The sequence below is a fragment of the Canis lupus genome, unplaced genomic scaffold (assembly GCF_011100685.1).
Source record: "Canis lupus familiaris isolate Mischka breed German Shepherd unplaced genomic scaffold, alternate assembly UU_Cfam_GSD_1.0 chrUn_S1902H2101, whole genome shotgun sequence".
In the NCBI taxonomy this organism is placed as follows: Eukaryota; Metazoa; Chordata; class Mammalia; order Carnivora; family Canidae; genus Canis; species Canis lupus.
In genome coordinates, this window is record NW_023330767.1 from 1 (window position 1) to 22,719 (window position 22,719).

The window sequence follows — 22,719 nt, forward strand, 5'->3', positions numbered from 1 at the left end:
GGGACACCTGCACCCCGATGTTTATAGCAGCAATGGCCACGATAGCCAAACTGTGGAAGGCGCCTTGGTGTCCAACGAAAGATGAATGGATAAAGAAGATGTGGTTTATGTATACAATGGAATATTACTCAGCTATTAGAAATGACAAATACCCACCATTTGCTTCAACGTGGATGGAACTGGAGGGTATTATGCTGAGTGAAGTAAGTCAGTCAGAGAAGGACAAACATTATATGTTCTCATTCATTTGGGGAATATAAATAATAGTGAAAGGGAATATAAGGGAGAGGAAGAAATGTGTGGGAAATATCAGAAAGGGAGACAGAACGTAAAGACTGCTAACTCTGGGAAACGAACTAGGGGTGGTAGAAGGGGAGGAGGGCGGGGGGGTGGGAGTGAATGGGTGACAGGCACTGGGGGTTATTCTGTATGTTAGTAAATTGAACACCAATAAAAAATAAATTAAAAAAAAGAATACATTTAAATCTTAAAACAGTTCTGATCATAAAAAGAAATACAGATTGTAGGTCAGGGGAAGATACTGGTCAAAAGTAATCAGTAGGATATATTCCACCTTCCAGAGAACCTGAACCAAAACCTCTTGTCCAGACCGTGCTCCCTTATTATATAGGTACATTTCCCTGCAGACTGTGGACACATTGGAATGACAGTGAGTGTAGTTGCACATGAAAGGCTATTTTTCCCTTACTTTGTATATATATCTACATTAATACCTTAGGGGATATAGAGAATCTTCTTTTCCATCAGTGATTCACAAGGAACTATGACTATATTTTGGAGCTTAAAGAAGGGACAAAATGTTAAAGATACTGTATTTATTGTAAATATAGAATTTCAAACTTATTTACAGAGAAATGTAGATGGTGCCATTTTCATTATTAGGTGCCAACCCCATTTCACAAAGAGAAATATGTGCAGTATCTTTAAAATGGTTCCTTTAGCTCATATCCTCCCAGGAACTCCTATTCTATTTGGAGTTTCCCCTAAGACCAATTATTTGATTTTCATGTTGAATATTCCATAAAGAGTTCCACAATTTTCTATTGCCAAGTTAGGTGATCTTCCACTCATATTTCCACAGATGTGAGATAATATCAAATGGGAGGAAAAGTGAAACCAGGGCAGCTCCGGTGGTACAGTGGTTTAGTGTCTCCTGCAGCCCAGGGCGTGATCCTGGAGACCCTGGATCGAGTCCCACGTCGGGCTCTCTGCATGGAGCCTGCTTCTACCTCTGCCTGTGTCTCTGCCTCTCATTCTCTCTGTGTCTCTATGAGTAAATAAATAAATAATATTTAAAAAAAAGAAAAGTGAAACCAGTGGTCTCTAGAAGTGGATATGACTTTTATAAGCATGTGAAGTACAATATATTTTTAATACTCCATGGTTTCTCTGAGCTCGGAATAAGCTTTTCAGCATAAGCTCACATATGTTTCCAAAGGGCTGGATGCTGTCATTTAGCTGGAGGTGGCAATGACAGGTGTGTTCAGTGACATTTTAAAGGTGCAAAATGATAAAAAAACATAATTAGACTTACTTAAATTCTGTCTTCTGGAAGGTATATATCAGAACAAACACATGAAGAAAATAAGATGTGTTGCATCATAGTCCATTATTTTACCTGTGAGATATCAACATTCACTTAGAGGCAAATGCATCTTTAAGTAGGAAAAGATAGGAAGAAAGTAATAGATATTTTGACTCAAGATTGCCATGAAATTTCAACTCTGTAACTATGGTGGCATAAAGTTAAATCTACAATGTTAGAAATGTAGGAAACACCCATGATCTCTCCTGCCATTCGTGAATTGCAAAAGATAATTTCTGTACAAGTCAGTCAAAACACTAGTAGTAGTGTATAATTGTAGAAGATAATTGGGAAGACTGCATTCCCCCGATTAATGATAATTTTTAAAGGGTATGAATCTTGGGACTTCCATCCACATACTACTGCAATGTGAATAAAATGCCGTGTCTACACAATTAACCCAGTGATGCCCATAAAAGTGAATATTACTGATATCATTGTAGCTAATGACTGTGCCTGTAGGCTAATAATGGTCATACCTAGATTTTAACTTTCCTACTGAAATTACATTTCCAAAATGTTTGGGGGCTGCAGTGGTTTTCACAGTTATCTCAACACTTGACAAATAGAAAGCAAAACATAAATCTAAATAATGTATTTAGAAACAACTGGGCATTTGTTCACAGCTTAGCTGTTCATTTCATACTGTTGCCACCCTGCATATGCTGAAAACTTTATGTTTTTATCTATCAACTTCAATTCCATTTTGAATTTAATTTATTGCCTTTACTTACTGAAATTCTCTCCAAGCAGCCCACAGATTTAGGAAAACTTGATCTGACCTTCTGCACATTCTAGGAAGTTGCTTCATAAAATGCTCCAGATGGAAGTGAAGGAGTCATGTTTTAAAGGAGGGATGAAAGAAGAAACAAGTTGGATTATGTGTTTCTTCCATATGAGGTAGACCTTATGGTTCTATGCATATTTTTGTGCATGTGTGATATTCTTTTACACTCTATGCCTGATAGTACCCACATATAGAAAGAGGTAGGTTGCCGCAGGACACAAAAGGCAGTTTAGGAGTACTTCTTTCTACTTATAAAGTGACAGTTTCTGGTTCGTCCAGATTTAAAGACAGAGATCAAATTGAATTTGCTTGTATTCTATCTGCAATGACTTGCAATCCCTATTTTATTTTATTATTATTATTATTAATTTATTTTTATTGGTGTTCAATTTGTCAACATATAGAATAACACCCAGTCTCATCCCATCAAGTGCACACCTCAGTGCCCGTCACCTAGTCACCCCCCCCCGCCCACCTCCCCTTCCACTACCCCTAGTTCATATCCCAGAGTTAGGAGTCTTTCATGTTCTGTCTCCCTTTCTGACATTTCCCACTTATTTTTTCTCCTTTCCCCTTTATTCCTATTTTAGACTAAAATTACAACAACTACATTTGATTTTTCAGGCCATTTTCATAGGTAATTCTTCCCTTCAACTACTGCTTGAAAAGCAGAGGCCAGAATTTATCAAGTAACTAAAAAGGAACAAACAAAAAGGTGACAGGGATAGGACACTCTGCAAAGTTTATTTTATTTTATTTTTTAAGATATGCTATAAATTTTATTAAAAAGTAGCTTAATATTTTTATAAGCTATATTATGACAGGGTAAGCATTTTATTTTTATTTATTTTTTTGGCCATTTTCATTTATTTTTTTTTTAATTTTTTAAATAAATTTATTTTTTATTTGTGTTCAATTTGCCAACATATAGAATAATACCCAGTGCTCATCCCATCAGTGCCCAACTCAGTGCCCGCCACCCAGTCACCCCCACCTCTGCCCACCTCCCCTTCCACCACCCGCAATTCATTTCCCAGAGTTAGGAGTCTTTCATGTTCTGTCTCCCTTTCTGACATTTCCCACTCATTTTTTCTCCTTTCCCCTTTATTCCCTTTCACTATTTTTATTTTCCCCAAATGAATGAGATCATATAATGCTTGTCCTCCGATTGACTTATTTCACTCAGCATAATACCCTCCAGTACCATCCACGTTGAAACAAATGGGGGTATTTGTCCTTTCTGATGGCTGAGTAATATTCCATTGTATACATAAACCACATCTTCTTTATCCATTCATCTTTCGATAGACACTGAGGCTCATTCCACAGTTTGGGTATTGTGGACATTGCTGCTAGAAACATCAGGGTGCACGTGTCCCAGTGTTTCTTTTTTTTTAATTTATTTATTCATGAGAAACACAGAGAAAAAGAGAGAGGCAGAGATACAGGCAGAGGGAGAAGCGGCTCCATGCAGGGAGCCCGACGTGGAACTCGATCCCGGGTCTCCAGGGTCATGTCCTGGGCTGAAGGCAGGGCTAAACCACTGAGCCACCCGGGCTGCCCTGTCCCGGTGTTTCATTGCATCTGAATCTTTGGGGTAAATCCTCAGCAGTGCAATTGCTGGGTCGTAGGGTAGGTCTATTTTTAACTCTTTGAGGAACCTCCACACAGTTTTCCAGAGTGGCTGCACCAGTTCACATTCCTACCAACAGTGCAAGAGGGTTCCCCTTTCTCCACATCCTCTCCCACATTTGTGGTTTCCTGCCTTGTTATTTTTCCCGATTCTCAATGGTGTGAGGTGGGATCTCATTGTGGTTTTGATTTGTAGTTCCCTGATGGCAAGTGATGCAGAGCATTTTCTCATGTGCATGTTGGCCATGTCTATGTCTTCCTCTGTGAGATTTCTGTTCATGTCTTTTGCCCATTTCATGATTGGATTGTTTGTTTCTTTGGTGTTCAGTTTAATAAGTTCTTTATAGATCTTGGAAACTAACACTTTATCTGATACGTCCTTTGCAAATGTCTTCTCCCATTCTGTAGGTTGTCTTTGAGTCTTGTTGACTGTATCCTTTGCTGTGCAAAAGCTTCTTACCTTGATGAAGTCCCAATAGTTCATTTTTGCTTTGGTTTCTTTTGCCTTCGTGGATGTATCTTGCAAGAAGTTACTGTGGCCAAGTTCTAAAAGGGTGTTGCCTGTGTTCTCCTCTAGGATTTTGATGGAATCTTGTCTCACAGTTAGATCTTTCATCCATTTTGAGTTACTCTGCAAATTTTAAACCCACTTCATTTTATATGTGCAAATCCAAGGCCTGTGATATTTATATCCTTAAAATCTTTAGCATCAGGATGCCTGGGTGGCTCAGTGCCTGAGCATCTGCCTTCAACTCAGTGCAGGATCCCGGGGTCCTGGAATTTAGTGCCACATTGGGCTCCCTGTAGGGAGCCTACTTCTCCCTCTGCCTAGGTCTCTTCCTCTCTCTGTGTTTCTCATGAATAAATAAATAAAATCTTTTAAAAAAATAGCAACAATCCTTCCCTGTGCATACCTTTGTTAATCTTTGACTCAAGTGATCATTATTTCTTGGCTGAAACACTACAAATTAGTTTCTACCTCAGCAACTTCAATCCCTTTGCCTTCTCCACACTGCCACCAGGAAGATCCCCTGTAGAAATGCTATCTGGTCTGTTATTGCTCATCCCAAAGCATTCATTATCTTCTTTAACTTTTTAATGAAATCAGAACTCTTTGGCTTGATACTGAAAACAATTTGTGGCTTTTTTCTCAACCTCTATGTCACCAAATCTTGCCAATCTCTGTTTTTCTCCTCAAGCTTCAACTGTTCTGAAATGCTTGCCAGTTCTTGAACATGTTCACCTTGTTCCTGAAACTTCCTTGTGGTAATTCTTTATCCCCAAAAGACAGTCCCAATGACAAGACCTGTGAGCCTTATGCATATTTTCTCATTCCAAATGTCATACCATTTCTCAATCTTTTTCTGACTCTCCTCAGTTCCTATCCTCTCATTTCTTAGGGAGAATAAGGCAACTTGCAATGGTTGGGAGAACAGAGGTCTGAAATCAGATAAATTTGGCTTGAAATCCTCACCCCACCATTTCTAGCTATGTAATCGTGGCCAAGTCCAGGACTTCTACCAGCTCTATTTCTACAAGCCTCAGATATATTGTGAAAATTAAATAAGATTTTGTATGTAAAATGATTGTACAATGCCTAGACCACAACAGAAATTCAACCCACTTCTCCACTATCTCTGTTCTTCTGTGTAGTACTTGTATATACCTATAATAGGACATTTATCGCATTGAATCATGATTAAACATTCCTGAAATATAACATCCTTGACTATTTAGAATTTATTCGTATATATCTACTGAATTAGAGACAAATGGGGCCAGCAGGGCTAAGTAGGGGCCTCCGGACTCAACCTCACAAAAATCCCAAAAATATGTAGATAAAAGTAAACCAGAGTTAAATAAGCCAGACCACCCTGCCCCAAGTGCCAGAGGTGGGGTCTTGTTATCACAGCTCCTTGTGACCAAGAAAAAATCATCATACTCTAGAAAGGAAGTAAGTCATTAAAGATGTTATACTAGTCCTTACTCAATGGTGATAATAGATATGTTAAAAGGATTTAGGTTCCCTGATTAGGCTCTCAATAAAAGACCAACCCTACAAGCCCACAGTGGCAACCCTTTCGGGACCCCTCTCACTTCTGAGAGCTTTCTCTGTATCTTTACTTAATAAATTTCTATTCCTTTGCTCACTTTCCTGTGCCCGTGAGATTCATTCTTTGATTCCATGAGACAAGAATCAAGTTTTCCCATATTACTACTGCCTCACACAAAGTCTATACATATTAGGCCCTCAAAACTTGTGGTACGAATCATTATAATCTGTTGATCATATAAGTTAAGTTCATGAAGACATTAACTATTATTAGGCTGTGTACATAAATGAATGAGAAGAAAGTTCAATGTTTTATCAATGATTATTTCTATATGTTAGGAAAACAAATAGAAGACTTCTGTGTGATAGAAAACCATCGTGCTAGAATTTGTAATTAAAGGTATGCTTTATGAATCATTTACTCAGCTCTCCAAATTTAACTCAGTTAAGCCTTCCTTGCTCCACAACCTCAGTCAAATCAAGCATCTGACAAGGATAAATTTATCCCACAATCTCATTTTCTGGTGACTGTAAATATAGGAAACCAGCCCAGTTTATTGACAAGGGGTTAAATGTGTTATTCATAGGAATGTATTAATGGTAGGAAAAACTTGTGACCATTTAAATTATATAAGCTTATTCAATTTGAAATGCAAACTTGTAAAACTGTAACTATATAATCTGCTCATTTAAAACAAATGTTGGTCAGAAAGTTGTTATACCAATACTGCCAAAATAAAAAAATGTAGACCACATAAAATACGTCTACTGAGGGATACGTCTGAGCTATAAACATCTTGCATTAATTACATGGAGCAGAGGTAACTAAGCAACTTGTGAACTCTTCCTGCTATGTATGAACAGAATGGAGAAGAGCAGATTGGGGGTGCATTTCCTTTAAAAGGAGTCCAGATAAGGAGTAGAAGTTCATTTCCTGTTAGACAATTCTTGATAGATCAGAGAAAATGGCCCTGTACATATTTGTCAAAATGTTGAATTAAAGCACATAAGTAGTAATATACTAATAATAGAGATCTTTGACTTACTGACCCTTTATAGCAGTGGAGCTTCAATCTCTGGCCAGAACTTTTCTGTCTCAGGGTGATTCCAATTTAACCAACAAGTGATTTCAAAATACCACAGTTTTGCTAACAGACACGTTTGAAGATTCCACATGACAGGTTGCTAGACCTGATTTCTGAAACCACTAAACCTTTGCCAAAGCATTTCCTTCTGCCAGTACTTGTGTTCTTTGTGAGCCTAAGGCTAGACTTCTGCAACATGAGATGCAAAAGCAGCAGAAAGACAAACAGTATCAAACTAGGCGACACCTTAGAATTCCACCTCAGAATTCACTATGATGATTCTCAAATCACAATTTTGATGATAATTAAGCAGAGCCCCATTCACTGCAAGTGACTCCCTGGGGTTATGTGGATGATTCCAAGCCTTGGGAGACCCTATGACTCCCAATTCCTTTGCTTACTATAAACTATAGTTTATAGTTTGCTTATACTATAAAGCAATTTCATTGTTTAAATACAATTGCTACCACGTGGAAGCAAAGCCTACAGGACTCAGAGATCCTCAGCCTGAGTCATTAACTCTGAAAACTTTTTTCTGTTCATCGACCCCCACAAAAGACAAAACTCCTTTTGTTTTCCAATATATTTGCCTTCATAAGTTTGCTAAAAATTGACACAGTTCTTTTTAATAGGCAAGACGTTTTCCTTAGACGAGAGGTGGTAAAATTTTTGTCAGAGCCTTTGGCAACTTTACCTAAGAATATGTAACAGTTTTCCACAAAAACGTAAGGAGTGTTGAAATGAAAGATCTGTTTCAATCCATTTGCCCGCAGTCATTTCTCTGCCGAGTATTTGAGGGAGAAGAGCAATGAAATTTACAATGAAAAATTTTCATCTAAACTCAAACTTAAAATTTCAGATGGACCACTTTTCTCCCCTGGAGTAGAGGAGAACCAGTTACTGTAAAGTTGTCGAAGAGAGCCTCAAAAGAGTGAGCCTCGGAGGGAGGAGTATTTTGCAGAGTCCACGTTGAACAGTTGTTCATGGTCACGTGGACCTGATTGTCCAGCAAAGCCAGGAAGCTCCCATGATTCTAGGGGGGTGGACAAGACTTCCAGGACATCACTAGTGGGACCAAATTTAATGCAGAGTCCCAGGTATCAGCTGCTCTGCTTTCCAGTTTCCTCTGAGCGGAAAACACCCGTGTGGCTTTGGTTTTACAAGCAAACTCTCAGATGACTGCTAAGGGGGCACAACTCAGCCTGATGCAGGACTTGAATATCTATATTGGCCCATTGAATATACCAAGCACTCTTTGGCTTCTGTGAATCTCAGATATTATGAAAGGTCTCCATATAATTTTCTTGCTACTCAGCAGATTAAGTAAAATCAACAGCCAGTTAAATAGAATCTCCTGAATAAAATTACATGGGCATAAAATTCCTTCAAAGATATTGTAACACATCTCATTTAAAGTTAACCTGGGTGGCTCAGGTTTAGTGTCTGCCTTCAGCCCAGGGCATGATCCTGGAGACCCCAGATCAAGTCCCATGTCAGGCTCCCTGCATGGAGCATGCTTCTACCTCTGCCTGTGTCTCTGCCTCTCTCTCTCTCGTTCTCTCACAAATAAATAAAGAAAATCTTTTTTTTAAGTGAAGCTAAGATACTGTATCATTTCACAAATGAGAAATAACAGACTTGCAGAGCGATGACTCCACACAGAGAAAATGGAATTTAGACTCCAACATGGGACTTGCAGATCCACTGTTCAGTGCTTAATTCACTGCAGGAGAAGAGGTAATCTGTGCTATTCAGCTGGGTAGAAATGTAATGGGCCAATGAGATAACAAATGAAAAAAAGGCCAGAGTTTATAACATAAGAGAGGAGAGGAAAGACTTGCAGGAGATGAGATGGGAAATGTTAGGTCCAGATCATGTAGGACTGACTGTCACAGTGAGGTCTTTATGCTGCAGGTAATGGAGAATGATGCCGAGTAAGCTGTGACATAATTAATATAGGGGTGGGAAAATTCATCTAGTAGTGGCATCCTGACTAAGTATAAAAGGAGAGAAATAATATCTCAGTAACTAAACCATGGGTAGGAAAGGAGTGCACCTGGAAGCAGGGACACCAGCTCTGTCAATTGCTCTCCATCTCTGATCCCTCCCTTCTAACCCAACAGCCTTATTTTCTATTACTGTAGACTGGCGGGTGTGGGGCATAGGGCACCGGGACATGCCTGTAGAATCTTCTGGCCTCATGTTTCCACCACTTTACAATCAAAAAGGAAAGGAATCTTCTTCCTGTAGCTTCCTTGTGAACCTCTGTGGGGAAAGACTCCAATTTCTTCATTGTGGGAGGTGGCCGTTCTTCAATGTGTCACTCCAGTCAGAGTCAGCGCTTGCCTGAAGAGTTGAAACAGCACAGGGGGGATCCCTGGGTGGTGCAGCGGTTTAGCGCCTGCCTTTGGCCCAGGGCACGATCCTGGAGACCTGGGATCGAGTCCCACGTCGGGCTCCCAGTGCATGGAGCCTGCTTCTCCCTCTGCCTATGTCTCTGCCTCTCTCTCTCTCTCTCTCTCTCTCTCTCTGTGGCTATCATGAATAAATAAAAAAAAATTTAAAAAAGAAACAGCACAGGGTAGTTCTGCTACTGGAATAATGAGGGAAGAGACAATAATAATTAACCCCTGTAGCCACCATCTGAACCTGTAAGGTGAAAGAGATGGAGAAACTGAAAATGCCTCATGTTTAGGTAGGTCTTGGGGGGTGCAGAAGCTGGACTTGCCTACAGAGAAAGTGCACGGAAGAAGAAAGGAAAAAAGAAAGATCGAGCAACATGATAAATTGACCTCGAAACATGTTGAATGTGAATGCTGAAGTGGACAGAAAGGAAAGAGCAGTGAGGATCTGGAATTCAGAGGCTGGTGGAGTTAGAGACTTGGAGGCAAGAGAGAGAGAGAGTCTTAGCTGTGAAAGTAGATGGAATCCCCTCAGCAGAAGGGTTGTGAAGTGGGGTTACACCAAGGGACACATTGAAGAAGAGGGTATCCTGGGTACAGGGGCATCCCAAACAGCAGGGGGAAAGTGTAAATAGTTTGGAGTCTGAGGAGAAGACCCGCTCAACACAATGAAATTCAGCAGCTGCTGAATTATTAGGACTAATATGAGGCTGAACTCAGACTCATGGACTAAGAAGAACTGCTGTTGGAGTCCCACAGCATGATTTTAGTGGGAGAGTTTTCACGTGGAAGGTGATGGCTCTTGTTTGAGGAAACCGGTGAAGGACTCAGTGGAGATGACCTGGAGGCGGCTGCATCGGGGGCAGCATCTGGCTGTGCTTGTGTTCTCCCTGACCCAGCCTCCCTCTGTTTCTTAGCTGAGTTGCCAACAAGTCAATAAATTCGTGAGTTACCTGATATCTTTTCAATGATCCCAATGACTCCAGTTAGGCAGAGTTGGTTTCTGTCGTTTATAACTAAGAAACTTGCCAGGTACATAGACTTTATCCTATTTTGCATCTTTGAGGTTCATCCTGTGTTCTAATGGAAGATGATAATTGAATGGGAGAGGGTCAGCATACTCTTGAAGTGGCTTTTTAGTGTTAAATAGCTATTTTAATGAATATCTTCTCACTGTGCTAGAACTAATGTGGTTTTCCTTCTTACTAAATATAAGATAAACTACCTCCTGTCTAGTACAGGAGTCCATTGTTATGATTAAGAAATATGTATCACATAATTTAATTCCAATTGATTTCAATTCCATTTAAAGGTATCGAATCACTATAACTTATTTTCCTTCTTTCTTTTTGTTAGAATTCAGGAATATTTTCAATCATTTTGCTTAAAAATTTTTATCTTCTGGGGCAACTCATAGCTCAGTGTTTGAACACCTGCCTTTGGCTCAGGGAGTGACTCCAGAGTCCTGGGATCAAGTCCTGATAGGACTCCCCCCAGAGAGCCTGCTTTTCCCTCTGCCTGTGTCTCTGCCTCTCTTCTTCTTTGTTTCTCTCATGAATATATAAATAAAATCTTTAAAAACAAACAAAATTTATCTTGTAATCAATTATTAATTTAAATCCCAAATATTGTTAAAATATATACACTTTTGCCAAATAGCAATTGTTTTAAATTTAAGTTTCTCCATATTCTAGAAAAACTATTAATAAATAAAAAGTGAACAAGTGGGCAGCCCAGGTGGCTCAGTGGTTTAGCGCTGCCTTCAGCCTAGGGTGTAATCCTGGAGACCCGGGATCGAGGTCCTCGTCAGGCTCCCTACATGGAGCCTGCTTCTCTGCCTGCCTCTGTCCTGCTTCTCTCTCTCTCTCTCTCTCTCTCTCTCTCTCTCGGTGTGTGTCTCTGTCATTAATAAATAAATAATTTTTTTGAAAGTAAACAAGTGAATTTTCCATAGTGTTTAAAAATAATGTTTTGTTTCTTTAATTCATTTACTATAGTATTTTTATAGATAAGCTTATGATGTATTGATAGGAGTTATAGAATGCATTTTGAAATTGTAATGCAGTTATTATTGTTTTAAGATTTATTTATTTATTCATGAGAGACACAGAGAGAAAGAGAGAGGCAGAGACATAGGCATAGGAGAGGGAGAAGCAGGCTCCATGCAGGGAGCTGGACATGGGCCTCAATCCCGGGTCTCCAGGAACACACCCTGGGCTGAAGGCGGTGGCTAAACCGCTGAGCCACCTGGGCTGCCACACTCTTATTCTTTATATAGTTACAGTATTTCTAAAAGTATTGACTAGCTTTCCCTTCATACACAAGATGTTTTAAGTATGGTTACAAAGGACACCAAAACCCCCACAGATCTGCACAATGGACAATAACATATTCAAAATCATAAACACACATTTGAGACGCCAGGTTTTAACCAGACAGGAAACTGGCTCACAAGTTTAGTATACACTTTAAATACCTGTACTCTGAACAAAAATGTATCATAAACGCTAGTAAAATGAGAATTTCTGTTCCAGAATAGTACCCGATAACAACCTAGTGAACGATGTCACTGGATCTAGGAAAACAGGATCCAGGAATCTTCAAAGAAATCTCCAGAGGCCCTGTAGCTACTTTCTTGTTGGCCATATAGTCAACAATTTAGTCTTTTGAAAAATACGTATTGCAGAAGCTGAAGGCAGTAAAAAGTAGAGAAAATCTGAGAAACCAAAGGTCACTTTGGCCATGGTCTGCATGGTCTTAACTATAAGCACTGAAGACTCACTTAAAGCCATCTTCTCTCCTTGGTTAAGAGTTTAGAGGATGAATGAATGAAGGGATGGAGAAGCCAGGGCACATGGCTACAGGGCACGGACACTTCCGCAGTTCTGTTCTTAGACCAAAAGGAGCCCGGTCTTCACTACATGACACTTCACTACTTTATTGTTCACCACCCAGCATCTCCTTTAATAAATGTGGAAGGTTGCGTGAGGGGAAGTTGTGGTGGGAGGAGTGGAGATGAAATATGACCCTTTTATAACCCACAAAAAACTTCTGCACATGTCTAGCGCCCTGGCAGAGGGGAGGGCAGACAGGGCAGCGGGAGGCCGGGGCCAGCCCTGTTTGTAGAGGATATGGTCGTGCCCAGGCCGGAGAGAAGGTACACCTTGGGCTCAGAGCCCTCGGGGAAGGTGGTGCGGGTTGGTGGTGCCGCCCTCGCGCGCGGTCCATGTGCTCCACCTGGACGGAGACGCTCAGGGCCTGGGCCAGTGCGGTGGAGTGAATGTGGTCGCTCTCCTTGCACGTGGGCTCCACCGCCTGCTGACAGAACTCCTGGACTGTCCGCCCGCCCTCCAGGAAGTGCTGAAGAACTTGCTCTGGCACTGCAGGGAGCCGGAGGTGAGCAGCCGCAGGTACACCACCAGGTAGTCCGAGGTGCTGTGGCCGTGGAAGGAGGCCAGCAGGTCAGCTACAGAGGTCTGCTTCTCCACCCGCTCCATCAGGCCCACGAACGTGCTGTGGAAATCCTCGATTGTGGCCTCAGGGAAGCCCTGGACACCAGGGCCTCTTGGCCCTTGGCAGACACAGCCTCAAAGCGCTGCAATTCCCTCGCTGTCATCCGGCAGCGCCTCCAGGTGGGAGAATCCCGAAGCTCCGTAGAAGAAACAGTTTGCTCGCGCCTGTTCTTGCGGATGTAGGAGTGCTTTTGTGGAGGTGACAAAAAGTCACCTTTTTGTGACAGAGTAGACATCATAGCACTCTTTAATCTCATCTCTTCAGTCCGGGGGGATAGAGCAGGATCCATTTCTGACTCTGAGTTGCCGGATCCGTGGAAGCCTAACAGGAGGTTCTCATAGAGACAAAACGTCGGTTGTCGGCTTCGGTCCTGTTGCGGGGCCGTGTCTTCCAGTACAGCCCATCCCATGAGGCACCTTCGGTGAACTTCCAGAAGTCTTCCACTGAAGAAAGAGTTTTGAAGTTTGTTTCGCTGCTTTGGACCCTGGGGTGTATAGGAAGAGCTTTGTGACGTTACCCGTGGAGCAGCACACCCTGGAGCTCGTCACCCCCGTGTCGACATGCACAAGCCTGAGAAGCAGCAGGTATGTGGTCGTTTCCGTTAAAGCACTTCCAGGCACTTCTCTCGGCTGCTGTTGCTTTCTTCCATGAGTCTCGTTCCCCAGAGACCTCGCAGCCAGACCCAGCCGCCCGGCCCAGGCCACTCGCGGCGGCTTGCCCGTCCAGGGGGAGGTGCTGTGCCGCGGGGTCCCGGCTGCCGGCCGGGCTGGGGCTCGGCGGACCGGGTCCTCTAGAAGGCGCCGCCTGCCGCTCGGGGCCCGGCCTTGGAAGCCCCCCAGGCCCCGGGCGCGGCCGCCCCGGAGCTCCCGGCCGAAGAGGCGGCCGACCTGCGGCTGCCCGGGCGCCACTCCACGGCCGTCTCCACCACCGTGCGCCCTTCCTCCCCCGCCCCTCCGCTTGCTCCTCCTCCTCGGCCTCGCCAGCGGGTTTTGCAGCGGCTCCACGCCCGTCCGGAGCACGACGAAGCGCTGGGAGAGGGGGACGCCGGGCTCGGCCGGGGGTTCCCGCGCGGCGCCCTGCCGGGGGCGCTCCGTCTCCGTCCCCCAGGCCCTCTGCTGGCGGAGGCCGCCCCGCAGCGGCCAGGCCGGCGCCCCGGCAGCGCCGCCCCACCAGCAGGCGGCCGGGGCCCAGGGCTCGGGCCGCGGGGGCGGCTTCGGTCCCGCCTGCTGCGGCTGCACGCGGCTGGAGCTGGGCATCGCGGTCCCCGGGCCGGGCGCGCCCCCGCCCCGCGCAGAAGCCGCCTTTCTCTCCTTCCCGGCGCCGCGTCCTGCTCGCCGCACCCGGCCTCCCCGCGGCCCCGCGGCCCGCCTCCCCCGCTCGGCCTCGCCTCCCTCCCGGCCCCTGTCGTGCGAGTTATTTAAATCGATGACGTTGGGATCCCTGGGTGGCGCAGCGGTTTTGGCGCCTGCCTTTGGCCCAGGGCGCGATCCTGGAGACACGGGATCGAATCCCACGTCGGGCTCCCGGTGCATGGAGCCTGCTTCTCCCTCTGCCTGTGTCTCTGCCCTCTCTCTCTCTCTCTCTCTGTGACTATCATAAATAAATAAAAATTGAAAAAAAAAATCGATGACGTTTTCTACATAAACCACATCTTCTTTATCCACTCATCTTTCCATGCACCGAGGCTCCTTCCACAGTTTGGCTACTGTGGACACTGCTGCTAGAAACATCGGGGTGCAGGTGTCCCCCGCGTTTCATTGCATCTGTATCTTTGGGGTAAATGGAATATTCCTCAGCCATTAGAAACGACAAATACCCACCATTTGCTTCGACGTGGATGGAAACCGGAGGGTATTATGCTGAGTGAAGTAAGTCAAGCGGAGAAGGACAAACATTATATGGTCTCATTCATTTGGGGAATATAAAAAATAGTGACAGGGAATAAAGGGGAAAGGAGAAGAAAATGAGTGGGAAGTATCAGAAAGGGAGACAGAACATAAAGACTCCTAACTCTGGGAAACGAACTAGGGGTGGTGGAAGGGGGGTGGGCAGGGGGTGGGGGTGACTGGGTGGCGGGCACTGAGGGGGACACTTGACGGGATGAGCACCGGGTGTTATTCTATATGTTGGCAAATTGAACACCAATAAAAAATAAATTTATAAAAAATAAAACTAATGACGTTTAAGACATCTTCTACTCCAATATAGAAAATTCACTGTTTGTTACACAACTTTGCTATATTATTTCCCCTCTGAGATGGATAAGAAAGGAAAAGCATCTTATTAACTCTTTTTTATGTTATACGTTATATATGAGGTAAGGATTTTATAAAAGGCTACACTAAATATCACATTTCTTGTCAATTCTGTGATAGAAATCCGTTGAATTTATAGATTCAAAGCCAAGCTTGAAAAAAAATCTCGGAAGCTAAGGGGCTAATGACCCTATAAACTGTAAAATGTGTTAACAAGCAATAAATTCCTCTTCCTCGGTTCAAAGGCATTTGATTATATTCTGTACTGTCAGGGTCACACACATCGGAGCTCATCTTGAAATGATAAACAAGGCAGGCCTGTAATGGTCACCAGAGAGTGTGACAAGACACACCTGTCACTACAAGTTTTGAGATAAAACAGTAGGCACATGCAGACAGCTGTGTCATCCCTGAGCGAGCTCACTTGCAGGCTCAGCAACAGGCAGGAAGAAACTCCCCAGTCAGCTCAGACTTCAACATCACAGTGTATGCAATGTCACATCTTTGATTTTTATGAGATCATTTCCAATCGAAAATTATATCAGAAAAAAAGAAAATTATGTCAGCTAAAGTCCAGTTCATAAACTTTTTATACTATAGTTATTGATCTCAAGTGGTTTTCATTTGCATATGCTCATATGAATACATCTTCATAACTGTTATATAAGTGTTAATAAATATTCAGTTGGCAGAAAAACATGAATTTTGATACATTTCAATAACTTGTCCAAGGCTTTCCTATTAGTATGATTTAAAAATATCCTAAGAATTTGATTTATACATCTTTAAGAGGGGAAAATTTTTGCCTTATTTGAAACTTTTCTAGCCTAGAACGTTTTCCTTTTGTCACTGAGGTCTAATCACGCATACCTCTTATAGAGAACCACCACAAGGCGCCCTCTAAAATTTTTTTCAACGTAACTAATTGAAATTTATTTTTTATCTTAGATGCTTATTTTTAACAGGTGGTACTTGTGCTGGTTTGTTATTCAAGGAATACTTACTGAGCATTTGGTACTATGTACTATTTGGAACATATGTAGGAAATGGTTTCTTCTTTCTTCTTATTTATAAAGAAAGCCTGTGCAACTGTCTTTAAAGAATATGGTGTTTTGTTGGTTTGTTTATATCCATTTTATTCTAAAAGATCTGAAGCAGGTCTGACATTCTTGAAGAATTTATTTCACTTTCTTTGGTCTGATTCTTCATGATTTGGAATCACAATCTAAAAAACAATTTCATATTCTGGTCTAAAAAAGTTATCTCGACAAAATTGTTCTTTTAATTTAGAAGTCTCATTTTCCTGTCTGTGTTATATTTTGACCAAAATCATTAGACTAATTTTAAACTAATAATTTTCTTTGAAAATATTCCTTTTGAAATGGTCATTTAGTGAAAGAAAAAACCTACACATTTTACTAAATCATTATTATGTCTGTTACAAGGTTAATGATCCAATAATTGTTTTCCATGTTTTGTAGTACATTAAGATGGATCTTAAAAATTTTGGGTGTACTAATTTATGAAAAAATAATTTCAAGTTATGAGATAGATTCAATAAATTGTTGTTGCATTGAGAAATTCTATGACCAATTTAATAAAGAGTTTTTAAATTTTCAAATAAAATGAAAGAAAATGAGTGTGACACATTTCATATCAAATGCTGTCCAATGTTCAAATAAGATAGAACAAACAGAGCAGCCCCGGTGGCCCAGTGGTTTAGCACCACCAGGGTGTGATCCTGGAGACCCAGGATCGAGTCCCACGTCCAGCTCCCTGCATGGAACCTGCTTCTCCCTCTGCCTCTCTGCCTCTCTGTCTTTCTGTCTGTCTGTCTGTCTGTCTCTCTCTCTCTGTCATAAATAAATACATAAAATCTTTTAAAAAGATAAAAGAAACATGAACATTATGAGAATTAGTATTCTTTGCATATTTATGTTGACAAAGGTAAATAATTGTTTATTGTCGCAATCTTGATTAAAATTATCATTGACTATGACTAAGGGAAATGTCAAATATATTTTACTATAAATCTTCTATTTCACATAGGAATACAATAGCAAACTGACAGTCACATGCCTATACCAAAAATTAAAGAATGAAGTCTTTTTTTTTGAAATCTTGTTATAGTGAATATTTATTCAGTGAACACAACATTGTTGCATTGTGACGATAATTTCATGGACATTGGTTTTTTATTGTGTACTATACTTTAGACATTGTGGATAATGGTATTCTTGACATGTGAAAATTTGGAGGTGTCTGCCATTTCTGAAAGTTAGGCATTGATTTTACCCTATATTTTATGACAATACTTATCAATAGTAACCAGTCATGTTCTTTTTTAAAGTGAAGAGTATTCAAATCTATTCCGTTCTCATGCATTAATGGCCCAAGAAAAGTAGAGCATAAGTTTTCTTTCAATTTTCTGGAATTTATTTGTGATTTCTCAGTGTTTTCCAAGTGTTACTATAAAGCTCCTATTTGCTGTTAGTACTGAATTTTTAAATATGTTTTTGTTCCTTGTCAGCAACTTTTCAAAAGTCAGGCCATTATGTCCCTTTGGTAGATTTTAAGGGAGGGCAGTTGTCATCCATGGCAAATCACCAGACAGTATTAAGTATACCAGGTGAGAATAATTACAAACGTGTGTGTAAATACACTTAGGAAATATGGACTCAGTGCATGCATGGATCACATTCCTGTCCTCTCACAGAGATCTATCTTCTCCATGTCATGTAAATGGTATGTTCACCAGATATTGCTTCTGCCACATACAATGCTTGCCATATTTCTAACATTCAATGGATACTTAAATAGTAATAAAATAGTAGATTTTCTTTTTCTTTTTGAATGTAGTGGCTCTGCACAAATTTTCACTCTCTCATAATATATTAAAACAAGTTGCTGTTAGATAGCTCTTAAAATGGCCATTTTGGATCTTAACAAATAATCTTTTAAATTTTGAAAAATTTGAAAACGAAGATTTCTGCCTCCCTCCAAAATAAACAATTCTCTTCTGCTTGATCTTGGCAATGTAACAATCACCTCCTTGCCACAAGGGTTTATAATGCTTGCAATACACAGCTGTGGTCTACAGATGAATTTCTCATCAGTTCAGTCATAATAGGTGTAAAAAACCTAATTTGGAGCAATTTGTCACTGGAGAAAGTGAAAATAGTTTACATTAATAAAAGAAACTATGAGATACATCCCACGTGTTCTACAGACTGTGGAGTTGTATGAAACTCTTGTCAAAGCAACAAGAGTGTATCCAGATATAGTTCAATGGGGCAATAAGACCACAGCCATCAGTTATTTCAAAAAAGCCTGTCTGGGGACAGTCATGCCCGGCACCTGAATTCACTTTAATGGCGGAAGTGGACACATATGCTGAGGGAGTTCAAATCCTTTATGAGTAACACTCACTTATGATATATAGACAGAATGCAAAACTGGATTTTTTTTTTCCTTTTAGCAAAGTGGATGTTCTAAAGTACATGCTTTATACATCTTTTTGAATGTAGTAATATTGTGACTGTTATTTAAAAATTCTTAGAATCTGCTTTGGTATTGTTCAGTATTGAACATAAGAATTGATGCTTTCACAGAATCTGGCAATTATGGATTTGGGGAATATGATGGGAGAGATTTAAAAATTAGCAATATTAATTGATACTGAATACTGAAATAGTGTTGCTCTTGACAAACTTGTTTGGAAGACTTTTACCATCCTAGGACAGAGTCCTTCCCGGGAGCACCTGTATTTTCAGTATTATATCTCATTTCAAAAGACAGCAGAGTGAATGATATTTGATGGTAGAGTAACATGATGTAAAGTTCATTACTAAATTCAGATCTGATGGACTTACTCGTTTTATAATGAAGGGATATGGAAATGTACCGAATACCCAATATTTTTATATTCAGAACATTTTTAGACATAAAAATATTCATATTATACTGGGCACACATTCCTTTGTTTCATTTTATAACAAGCATTTTTTTTTTATTTGACAGCAATGATGTACTGTTCGGTTTTATTACATACAAGGAATTATTGATCCAAGTCAGAAGCAGCACAACTACTGCCATGTTAGAAGGATTAATATGCACCAGCCCTGACTGTGACTTGACTGGAGGCACTTGCCTGGCCCACCCCAATCTTCATGCCTTCTGAGAGTCCTTGGGGAAGAGACCTACCACCAAGGTCATCCCTTCCAGCACCTAACTCTTCTGTCTGCTAAAAAATACCAACTAGATTATTCCTAAAATTCATGCTTATCTTCGCCACGTGTCGAAAAAGCCAACCTGGGTCCCAAAGTATGTCAGTCCCATGTTTCCCAGTTGGGAAGCAGAACACAAATCTCAGTAAAGACCTTCTCTCTCGACTAGTCACCAGAGAACTGAAAGTAATGAAAATATGTATACCACCCTTTATGCCACAGGTTTGTAAACTCAAATGTCCACCAGGACCAGGCAGGTGGCATAGATGAGTGAAGTACAGTGGTGGGGTGGATTAGATGGGTGGGAGGAGCGTTCCAGGGCAGGAGGATTACAGCAAACCAGACTTAATGGCATGCCCCATCCTCCACCCAGAAAACCAGCTTTTTTAACATGCAATCTCTCAAGCTTCAAATATTGGCAACAAATACAAAGGATTTTAAACACAGCAGAGACTGTGCCTTGTGACTTCTGCCTTATATAATTTCCTACCTTAATAAAAGCTCCCTTCCCCACCAAATAATAAGAATCCAACCCAATGATTACAAAGAAATTAACAGAGGAATAGAAAAATATAGCAGCTTCAAAAATACCAGTCTCCCCATTTTTAAAACAAAATCAGTGGTAATTGTTTAAGTTCATTCATCGTAGGAGGTCAGCCAGGTCTACCTATTGGTAAGACAGCCTTGCATTATTAAAATGACACCTGCTACTAACCAACCCCAAATAAGATGTCACCCTGCCTGCCTTCACACTATCCCCACCAGGCAGAGAAAGGATAGAACCAGGCTGCATATTATGAAGAATAAATTGAAGCACGGAGCCAGTAGGGACCCTCCTTGATATCACACAGGCCCTCAGCCACAGGTTTCCAATTCCACATTTTGGTATCAGAGATGAAAGCCAACGTAACTACTGAAAGGTATGCAGCACCTTGTGGAATCCTGGGCATATAGTAGCCCAACTGCATGTCCACTGAGCAAATCATGCATGAATGAATGAATCTAGCTACTTCCTTTAGACAGTGCTTCCTACCAGGGAAAATCAAGAGCTGCTCTTGCCATTCCAAAGACCGCATTTCTCCAGGGGCAGGAGAGGAAGGCAAGGGAGGTAATGCAGAGTTCATTCTATGAGTGAACAGATGGCTTTTCTGGTTTTTCAGGGAATATCATCGACCCTGTCTGACTCATAAACAGAGAAAAAAAGGATTCAGGAACTTGGCACTTCTGGGTTGGGTCTGCTTTGACCTTGGACGAGGGCCTGAGATTAAGTCCTACATTCTTATTTTTTTAATAATAAATTTATTTTTATTGGTGTTCAATTTGCCAACATACAGAATAACACCCAGTGCTTGTCCCGTCAAGTGACCCCCTCAGTGCCCATCACCCATTCACCCCCACTCCCCACCCTCCTCCCCCTCCACCACCCCTAGTTCTTTCCCAGAGTTAGGGGTCTTTATGTTCTGTCTCCCTTTCTGATATTTCCTACCCATTTCTTCTCCCTTCCCTTCTATTCCCTTTCACTTTTATTTATATTCCCCAAATGAATGAGACCATATAATGTTTGTCCTTCTCCGACTGACTTACTTCACTCAGCATAATACCCTCCAGTTCCATCCACGTTGAAGCAAATGGTGGGTATTTGTCATTTCTAATGGCTGAGGAATATTCCATTGTATACATAAACCACATCTTCTTTATCCACTCATCTTTCGTTGGACACCGAGGCTCCTTCCACAGTTTGGCTATTGTGGACATTGCTGCTAGAAACATCGGGGTGCAGGTTGTCCCGGCGTTTCATTGCATCTGTATTTGGGGTAAGTCCCCAGCAGTGCAATTGCTGGGTCATAGGGCAGGTCTATTTTTCACTCTTTGAGGAACCTCCACACAGTTTCCAGAGTGGCTGCACCAGTTCACATTCCCACCAACAGTGTAAGAGGGTTCCCTTTTCTCCGCATCCTCTCCAACATTTGTGGTCAGGCAGAGCATGTGGATGTCTTGGCTTTGACCCAATAGGTCCCCAGGGCAGCAGTGCAGTCTTTATTCCAGCTTCCTCTGGCAGCCAAGATCTCAGGAAGCCCAACCCTCTCTGCTGGGGTGGGGGAGGGGGACTTCCTAGAATTTCAGAGAGACTAGATGGGCTCATCCAGAGTTTCTCAAAGGTGCCTTGATGGGCAATTAGGGTGGAATAAGTCTTTGCTGTTGGAGTCTGTCCTGTACGTTGTGAGAAGCTCACTAAGTTCCAGGGGCACCTCACAGTCACAGTAACCCTCCTCCCAACACACACACACACACACACACACACACACACTTACACTTTCAAACTCACACATGCATACACAAGCTTCCAGTGCTACCTGGAGCGGCAGTCTGGCCCTGGGTTGAGAGCCCCTGGGCTCATAGTCCCTGGAGTGTTTAAGAAACAGAAGCCCCAAAGGTTCAATGACAGGTCTAAGCTCCCCACCCATTCCTGATCTGATGACAGCTGATCCAGAGTTCTTTCCAGCTGCACTTGACATGATGGATGCTCATGCCAACACACCATGGGCTGCCACAGCACCACAAAGCCTCCAAGTAGACAGCCATCTGTCCCAATGCTGTAGAAAGACCGAGGTCCAGAAAGACCAAATAACCTCACTGTGATCAGAAAGTGAGCAAATATGAGGCGGGGGGGCAGGTTCCAGGAAAACAAGTTTCCCCAGCTGTTCAGTGCAGCAGCCTCTGACAGGTGGGGCCTTAGTGTAGTGACCACCATTCCGAGGCCAACATAGAGGCAAGGGAGCTCGGTGAGCAAGAGCCAGTCCCCAGTGTGCAGGTTAGAGTGCGGGTGGCCCGGGAGCCCAGCCTTCATCTGGGGGCTCCAGCGGGCTCAGCAGGAGTATGGACAAGTCCATCACAGGCTCTCGACCCCTTCCCGGGGTCCCACAGTCTCCGCTGGGACATATGGCTGTCAGTGACAGCTCCTCCCCAGGACCCTGGAGGTGATCCTGAGCTGGGTCACTGGGGAAGGTGGCATCTGGATCCTTCCCCGAGCTCCAGGGACCCCAGGAAAAGCACGCCAGCAGTGCGGGGAGGCCTGGTCTAGCCAGGGTCCGCTGATGGTCGAGGGGGAGGTGCAGCAGACAAAGAAGGAGGAAAGGGGAGGAAAGGAGGAGGAAGGGGG

The 22,719-nt window shown here is 42.3% G+C and overlaps 1 pseudogene; it reads right to left on the bottom strand.

The window, feature by feature from the left end:
* Positions 1–12,528: 12,528 nt before the first annotated feature.
* On the bottom strand, positions 12,529–14,334 carry LOC119878782 (annotated as a pseudogene).
* Between the last annotated feature and the right edge of the window lie 8,385 nt (positions 14,335–22,719).